At 38.4% G+C, this 8,458-nt stretch overlaps 1 long non-coding RNA gene across 3 annotated transcripts; it reads right to left on the minus strand.

The window, feature by feature from the left end:
* Window positions 1-3,146: 3,146 nt before the first annotated feature.
* Window positions 3,147-7,769, minus strand: LOC141516570 (uncharacterized). Of its 3 annotated transcripts, XR_012476749.1 has the most exons (4): window positions 7,711-7,769; window positions 5,836-6,010; window positions 5,065-5,120; window positions 3,147-3,948 (listed from the first exon to the last, which is right to left on the minus strand). It is a non-coding gene; the product is annotated as an uncharacterized LOC141516570 (long non-coding RNA). The 3 variants fall into 3 exon arrangements; XR_012476748.1 differs by lacking the exon at window positions 5,065-5,120; XR_012476747.1 differs by lacking the exon at window positions 3,147-3,948 and having other exon boundaries at window positions 4,918-5,120.
* Between the last annotated feature and the right edge of the window lie 689 nt (window positions 7,770-8,458).

Consider the following 8,458-nt stretch of genomic DNA (forward strand, 5'->3'; position numbering starts at 1 on the left):
GATTAAGAGCCTCAAAGGAGGTATTGCATAAAATACTTTGCAATCCTCAAAACCATTTAAATAAATCAAATATTTATAAAGTACCAGATTCTAGGGTTCTGGAGACATTGTTCTTCTCTCCTGGGGAAGAAGTATGACCTCTCTTGTGTGACATCCATCTTCAGCCTGATATTCAGTCTCTAATAAGAGTTTTTGAAGGAGAAGATGAAGGGACTGTCTATCTGGCCTTGTGCTACTGTTGTGTCCCTTCCTGAAGAGAGGTCTCTATTGCTGTTTGTACTTTTTGTTGTTATTATATGGATGTCTTATCTATGATTCCATTTGGGTTTCCTTAGCAACAATAATGGAGCTATTTTCCATTTTGTTCTCTGCCTCGTTTTATAGATGAGGAAACAGTGGCAAATGGGGTTAAATGACTTGCCCAGGGTCAATCAGCTAGTAAGTGTCAGAGGCTCAATTTGAACTCAGAAATAGGAGTCTTACTGACTCCATGCCTGGTATTCTATCCACTGTGCCCCATAACTGTCCCTTAATAACCAACAAACTCCTTCCACCTGAATGAGCAATCCTATACAAGTTTAAACAAAGAGCCTTGATGTTGCAGACTTCAATTTCAGCCTTTTGGTAGTATGGAAACAATACCTGACAGTCAGGGATGGAAATTCAAATTTTGCTTCTGGAACATCCAATGTATCTTTCCAGTCACTTGAACACTCTAATCCTCAGTTTATTTTAAAGAGAGAATTAAAATTATGTTCCTGAAGTTTCCTTCAAATCCAAAATCAATGTTAACAAAATTGAAAAGAAGTGGAGGCTGAACTGTTTGACTTCTGAGTTGCTTTTCATATCTAGAGTCATGTGCGGCTCATCCTAAACTCTAGTTTGGAGTTTAAATCATTTGCTCATTTCTAAAACCTTAAATCTTTTCTTGACTTTCTCAGTCATACTAAGAAATATCTTTAAAAGTATTCATTAAGAACCTGCTAGGTGAAAGTCACTTTTTAAGCCATGGATAAGCAAATTAAAAACAACATTTAGATATTTTATACCTTCTCTTTTGTGTTTTTTTCCCCAAGGCAATAAGTTTGAGTGACTTGCCTATGGTCACTCAGCTAAATAAAGTTGACTCCAGGGCTGGTGCTATGTCCAGTGTGCCACTGAGTTACTCCTAATTTTATATCTTCTTGATTATCTAAAATAACTTAATGAAAAAGCAAAAAAATATATATTTTGAAGGGAATACAGAAAAATGTGATACTCATTCATAGTTTATGGAATTGTGAGCTGCTCTAACCATTTTCAAAAAGCAATCTGAATTATGTCCAAAGAGTTATTTAAATACTATATACTCGTTGACTCAGAAAAACCACTTCTAGATCTATTTTTAATATGAAAAATGAAAAAGAATTTATATTTTCTAAAATCTCTACTACAGCTCTCTTATAAAGAACTAGAAATTCCAGGGATGCTCATCAATCAGGGAATAGGTGAATAAATTATAGTCTAGGATTATGATAGAATATTATTGTCCTATATAGTAACAGTAATATTGTTTTAACAACAACTTAAAGTAAATAAGGGTTTTTTTTTACTATGATGACTACCAAAACTATAAAGGAACTCTGAAGAAAGAAACTACTTACATCCAGACAAAGAATTGACTAATGGAAGTATGTATAAAATAATTTTACACATATATTCCTATTCATATCTAAAGATAGTTATCTCTGGGGCAGGGGGAGATAAAGAAAAAAAGTTATGTGATAACTTATTACATATTGAATGATATTTGTCCTCCATTCTCAAAAGCCACCATGACATTAGAGAGATGATATTACAACACATAAATTGGATTTGTGTGAGGGTAGTCTGGGCTAAGTCACCAGCCTCAGTATTCTCCTCCAAAGACTGCCTGGAGATAACCTTGGATGCAAGACAATCAGAATGAAGTGACTTGCCTAAATTCACATAGTGTCAACTGTCTGAGACTTGATTTGAACTCCTGTCCTCTTGACTCCAAGGCCAGTGCTCTATCCACTGAGACACCTAGCTGCCCCCTCCATGTTAATATTTTAAAAATTCACATTTGAATGTCTAGTTTGTAAAAGAGGAAATAGTAGTATTCATCATCAATGGGGAAATATTATGCACAAAAACACAAAAAATAAATAAATGCATCTATGTATATGTGCATATTCACACACGTCTATCTCGAGATGGGGAATGATCACATACATTAATGTAAAATACTGTTTTGCCAATAGACACCACAAAAATACAAAGTTTTAGAAAAATTTCTGTTAATGACACAAAGTTCAGGAGGAAAACACCTACATTTTCATCTTTAGAATAATCTGTCTGGGACCTCATTGATGAGAGTACTGTGTCTGGAGCCAGAGGAGAATGGGTTCAGATGGATGTTTTTACTTACCAATGTCATGAACTTAGAAAGCTGCTTAACTTATCTCTTTGACTTATTGCTGCAGTGTAGCTTGCTTTTTTATAGGGGTTTTTTGGGGTTTTTTTCCAAGGCACTGGGGTTAAGTGGCTTGCCCAAGGCCACACAGCTAGGTAATTATTAAATGTCTGAGGCCATCTTTGAACTCAGGGACTCCTGACTCCAGGGCCGGTGCTCTACCCACTGCGCCACCTAGCCACCCCCAGTAGCTTCCTTTTTGCCTGCAGATTACCAGAAAAGAGGACAGGGTTTTAAAATATTTTTATATCTTGTTTTGAGAACTAGATCAATAAAATAAACATTAGATCTGTGAAATACAACAAAGATGCTGAGCCCAACACTGTGGCAATGAGGGAGCATTTTAACGACCATGAGATCAGCAAACTAACTTCTTTCATTTTGCATATGAAGAAATTGAGGTCTAGAGAGGTTATTACCCCCAAGTCACTTGGCTGGCAAATGTGGGAAACATGCTCTGAATCTTGCTCTTCCAAGTCCAGACTAATAATTAATGTTCGTGAATTTTATTCAATTGAATACAAGAGCCAAAGTTTCAAATACAAGCGTCATAAAATGAATGTTTAATGACCACCTTATATGTATCATGCATACGCCTATGAAAAATATCATGCAGTAGCAGTTTCCCAGCATTTAAAATTGAATGACTAGTATAGCCTCCCCACTTATTTGTGGGACAATGTGAGCCTGTGCCTTAGTCATTTCTGAGGATGAATACACAATGAAACTCAAGCTCCTCAGACTCATCTCCGAGTATCTCTCCACTTCCCCGTCCCCTCCCCCTCGCCCACGGATCAATATCCAAAGGAGGAACTAGGACCCTTATTTGCTTTTCAGTTACAGAGTTTGTTCCCAGATCAATGCTGCTAGGATCTCTCTTCAGTAGGGTCTCTGTATTAGGGTTGACCAGATGGATGGTTCTGTAGTTAAGAAGGGTTAGCAGAGTAGCCAGGATCTCCTCCTCTGCCATTTCTCTCTTTGTCTTGTCCCTCATCCTGTCCCTCGACCTATCCCTTAAACTGTCCCTCAAACTGTCCCTTGACCTGTCCCTAAAACTGTCCCTCATCCTGTTCCTCGAACTCTCCCTCGAACTGTCCCTCAAACTGTCCCTCAAACTGTCCCTCAAACTGTCCCTCAAACTGTGCCTCAAACTGTGCCTCAAACTGTCCCTCAAACTGTCCCTCAAACTGTCCCTCAAACTGTCCCTCAAACTGTCCCTCAACCTGTCCCTAAAACTGTCCTTCAACCTGTCCCTAAAACTGTCCCTCATCCTGTCCCTTGACCTGTCCCTAAAACTGTCCCTCATCCTGTCCCTCAATAAGTCCCTTGACCTGTCCCTCAAAATGTCCCTCATCTTTTCCTTCGACCTGTCCCTTGACCTCTCCCTTCGTCCTGTCCCAGATTCTTTCCTTTGTCTTCTTCCTCTTCCTCTTTCCTGCTATTCTTGTAATCTATTCCATTGGTCCCTTTACCTAGAAAATGAAAAGATAGATTATAAAAATAAACCACTTCAGAGTCTTCAGATCAATTCTGATCCCTCTACAAAGTCTCCTCTCCATAGGCCCCTGTGAACTGACAGTGGTTCCAAGTCATTACCTCCCTCTAAGGCAGGGATACAATCTTCCATGAGCTCATTGGAAGGAGTGTGTTCTGAAGCTCTAAAGCCTTGCCCTATTTACTTTGAGATGCAATTCTGTTGAGAAGATTTTGGACCCTAAAACATTTATGTGTGAATCTAGATGCATATGAATGGATCAGGGAATGTATAGTTATATTCACATGTGTATGTATGTGTATGTGTGTGCAAACACCTGTCTGCTGTGCATGCGCAAAAGTTTGACTTGCATAGATAGTGGTACAGCTACATATGGCTGCATCTAGATCCACACATACAAACATGTATGTTTTCAATGAAACTATTTTTCATGGAATGGCATGTATACATTTCAAAAGGAAGCTTCTTTATTTGGCTCCAGGGGAGCCCTTACAAAGCCTTTCATTCATTTGTACTGAAAATCCATGTTTTGTCCTCAGAACCATGAAATGGTAAGAAATCAGACTATATATAACTAGTCATTCTTCACAGAGAGGAGGCAGCTAGAGTCAGGAAGACATCATCCAGCTTCAGACAGGGCCTGACTACAGAATTTTCCCTGGCAAGACACGTAATTGTCATTTGCCTCAGCTTCCCCCACTGTAAAATGGGAAACATAAAAGCACATTATCTTCCAGTGAGAAAGATCAAAATTGATAACTATAAATCTCTGAGACCAATGACTGGCACAGAGTAGGAACAATGTCAATGCCAGTCATTATGGTAGTTGCTACTAGTGTGATCATCACATGCAAAATATACTTTAATACTGCACAATATAGCCATTAGTAGGAGTGAGTCAATGACCCTCCAGGAGTTCCCAATAATTTTTTTCTTTGCATGTAATTGGAAAAATTATTTTAAAATAAATATTGAAAATTATCTCTACATATAGTTGGAAAAACAAAGAAGCAAATACACAAAAAATAAAAGTATAAATGAATGTAGCTCATCCCTAAAAGAGGGGCAAAGCAAAGGAACTGATATAACTCACTCCATTTGAACTGAAGGTAGGTAGAGTTCATTTGGTTACAGCAGTTCATGGTGTTTCTAGAGAAAATAAGGGGGAAAATAATAATGGGAAGAAAGAGGATTCACTGAAGAGTCATATACTGATGGGCTATAAAAATTACCCCTCCTGTGTTGAGCTTTCAAAAGAAAATCCTCCTACCAGCAATCATTGGATGTAATCAGTTGGTCATCCATTTCTCAGGTCATTATGTCTCTATATCCCTTCTCTTCCCAATTGTTCCCTTTCACATAATTCAATTTGACACTCTCCTTTCATCTCTCATACACCCACTCTAGATCCTTCAGCTTGTTCTGTGGCCTTCCTTATTTCTCCCCTTCTGCTCTTCTTCTAATGCTGACCAATCTCCATTTATTTGCCCCAGAGAAAGCACAGTGATTTGTCCATTTCTGCTTTTCCAAAACTCACTTTTAAGCCTCAGCACAGCTCCTAGTTCAATAATGAAAAACCCTACTGTTGGACTGGTGGGAATTCCAGCCTAGTGAAGGGCACAAGGCTCATCTTCCATCTTTCATTGTATGTATGTTTGAAACAGAGTAGAAAGGACTAAGTTAAAGGAATTAGGAGAATAAAGACTCAGAAGCATCTAAAGTCTCTGATGTATGTCTCCTGTTCAGATGAGAGTAAAAGACCTCAACAGCCACTATGGTGACATTGCAAGATACATGGGTGTTCCTTTAATCCAACCAATAGCTGAAAACCCAGTCCAATAATACAAACAAGTGGTTATCTCACCTTAGCTTAAAGTTTTCAAATGAGGAAGAGTCAATTCATCCTGAAGCAGTAGGAAAGGTATAATTCATGGGACTTTTGTTTACTTCATATTCTTTGTTTTCAGGTTGCCCATTTTTATTATTCCTATTTTGTCCAATGGGTCCAAAATCTGCCAAATCCTCTTCCACATGCCAACCTAGCAAACCACATTAGAATAATTGTCACATGTTCTTCTGGCTTCTCCATTCTAGATTCAAAATTGGCAGTGCATTCACTTAACTCTTAAATAGTACATCCTCATGGAATCTTTTATTATTTCAATTTCTCTCCTCCAAAGAGGCTTTAATTTCCCAATATTCTCTGTAAATATTGTTCTAAAAACTTAGCCCAATGATATACAAGGGGCCTAAACAGCAAGGGGCAAAGGAAGATGGAAGGGAATAAGCATTTCTACAAGATCCTAAGTGACAGAAGTGGGTCTTTTAACATTAGCATCTCTAAAATATGTGAAATTGGGGGTTTGATGACTCATTTTTCAATTTAGAAAACTGAGGAAAGCAGGGTTGAGGTCACACAGTATCTCCAAAGCAGGGCTCTATCCACTGCTCCTCAGAATCCACAACTGCTAATTCTGGAAATTAAAGTAAGATCCTATCGATACCATTCATTAACTTTTGGGGCTGTCATATCTTTTTGACTCATACTAAGCTTCTAGGCTGCCAAACCATAGACATCTTCATCAGTATGATTGCTACCCATATGGGTACATAAGCCTCTCATATGAACTAGTCTTGAAAACCTCCTTATGTTTCTTCCCCACTCAGAGCTATTTTCTCTCAAGTGTCTAACTCTACCTCTCCCTTACCAAAATTACCAACAAATCAAGGGGTCTTCCAAATAGAGACCTAGTTCCTTCTCTCCATCAAGCCCCCTCCCCACCTCATGGTCAATGCGCTCTCTGTCTCTGTCTCTCTCTCTCTTTCAGGAAGTCTTGGTCTTAAATCCTATTCTACTCAGGAACTCACTACTTCCCTTCCCTCACTTATCATAATTGGGGAAACTTAACATTACTAGTCATGGGATGTCGAGAAAGGATCCTACAAGTCCATCTGATCAAGCACTTTGTGGGACAAACTGTGCCTTAGAGAAATTAAGCAATCCCTCTTAGAGCACATGAGATTCAAATCTACATCTTGCTGATTCTAACTTAGAATGGGAACAAACCCAATGCTACTGAATAGGAAAAGAGCTATTTCAGTAGTCTCTGAAACTGAGCTGAAGGGGAAAGTTGGGAAAATAGGAAGATTTGGGTAGAGGTAAATGCAATGAAGGAAGTAGGTGGTAAGACTAAGCAGAAGGGGCTTAGAAAAATAAGCTATGTCCTCACCAAGGCTTGAAAAAAAGAAGCCCTAATTAGCAGATAGGACTTTGTATTGATGTAACTAGGTAAGGCATTCCCAGTTAATCATCATAATATTGTAGTTACTATTTACACTATTTTCCTGATTCTATTCACTCAAATTTTTATCTGTTCAAGTCTCTCCAGGTTTGTCTGAAATAATCTTCTGCACATCATTTCTATCAGCATAATATTCTATTGCATTCTTGTAACACAATTTCTTCAGCCATTCCTCAATTGACGAGCATGAACTCAATTTCCTAATCTTAGCCCTCACTACAACAGCTAGAAATATTTTTATACAAATAGGTTCTTTTTTTCTTTTTAATATATTTATTGGATACTGACTTAGTAGCGGTCTTCCATCCTCTGTAATTCTGCTTTTTATTCAGCTCTTCTACTCTCTTCACATCCACTTCTTTCAATACTCTTTCAATAACCTTGGATAAAATCTCCCCACTTATCTATTTTGATCCAAAAAATCAACACTATCATACCTTGCTTTTTCTCTCAAATGGCATCCTCAGGACTACTGTCATCTCATTCCTGCTCACCAGGAGTGCCTGAAGTCACAAAACCCTATTAATACTGACATGAATGAGAAAAACTGCCACATCCCTTTATTAGAGGAATATGGTAGCAATAGGTAGTGAAGACAACTGAATCAGAATTCTACCACTTCAGTAATTTCAGATGTGGAACAAATCAAGTCAATTCATCTGGAAAACAAAAATCAGAGATTTTGAAAAATGGAAAGAAATGAAAGCAAGAAAGAAGGAGAAAGGAAGGAAGAAAAGAAAAAAGGAGGGAAGGAAGGCACCGCCCTATGTACTTTAAAAGTATTGTCTTGTTTGATCCTCACAATGACCATGTGAAGAAGGTGCTACTATTTTCTCCTTTTTACTGTTGAAGAAACTGAGGCAGAGATGAAGTGTGACCTAGGAAGAAGCTGAGGTGTCAGAGCTTCCTGACACCTTGCCCAGAGCACTACCCATTGTCATCTTCCTGCCTTAATGATAATTGCACTGGATAAAGAGAACAATCCACAGTAGGAATTAGAATGGAGAATCAGAGTTGGGAAATCTAGCTTCTAGATGGCAGAGTAAAGGCAGGGACTCCCTGGGGCTCTCCCTTTAAATAATACCTTTTAATAATGACTGTAAAATGATGGAATGCACAAAAAGATGGAGTGAAGGGGCAGCTAGGTGGCACAGTGGATAGAGCACCAGCCCTAGAGTAAGCAGG

This window comes from Macrotis lagotis, chromosome 3, assembly GCF_037893015.1.
Source record: "Macrotis lagotis isolate mMagLag1 chromosome 3, bilby.v1.9.chrom.fasta, whole genome shotgun sequence".
Taxonomy (NCBI): Eukaryota; Metazoa; Chordata; class Mammalia; order Peramelemorphia; family Peramelidae; genus Macrotis; species Macrotis lagotis.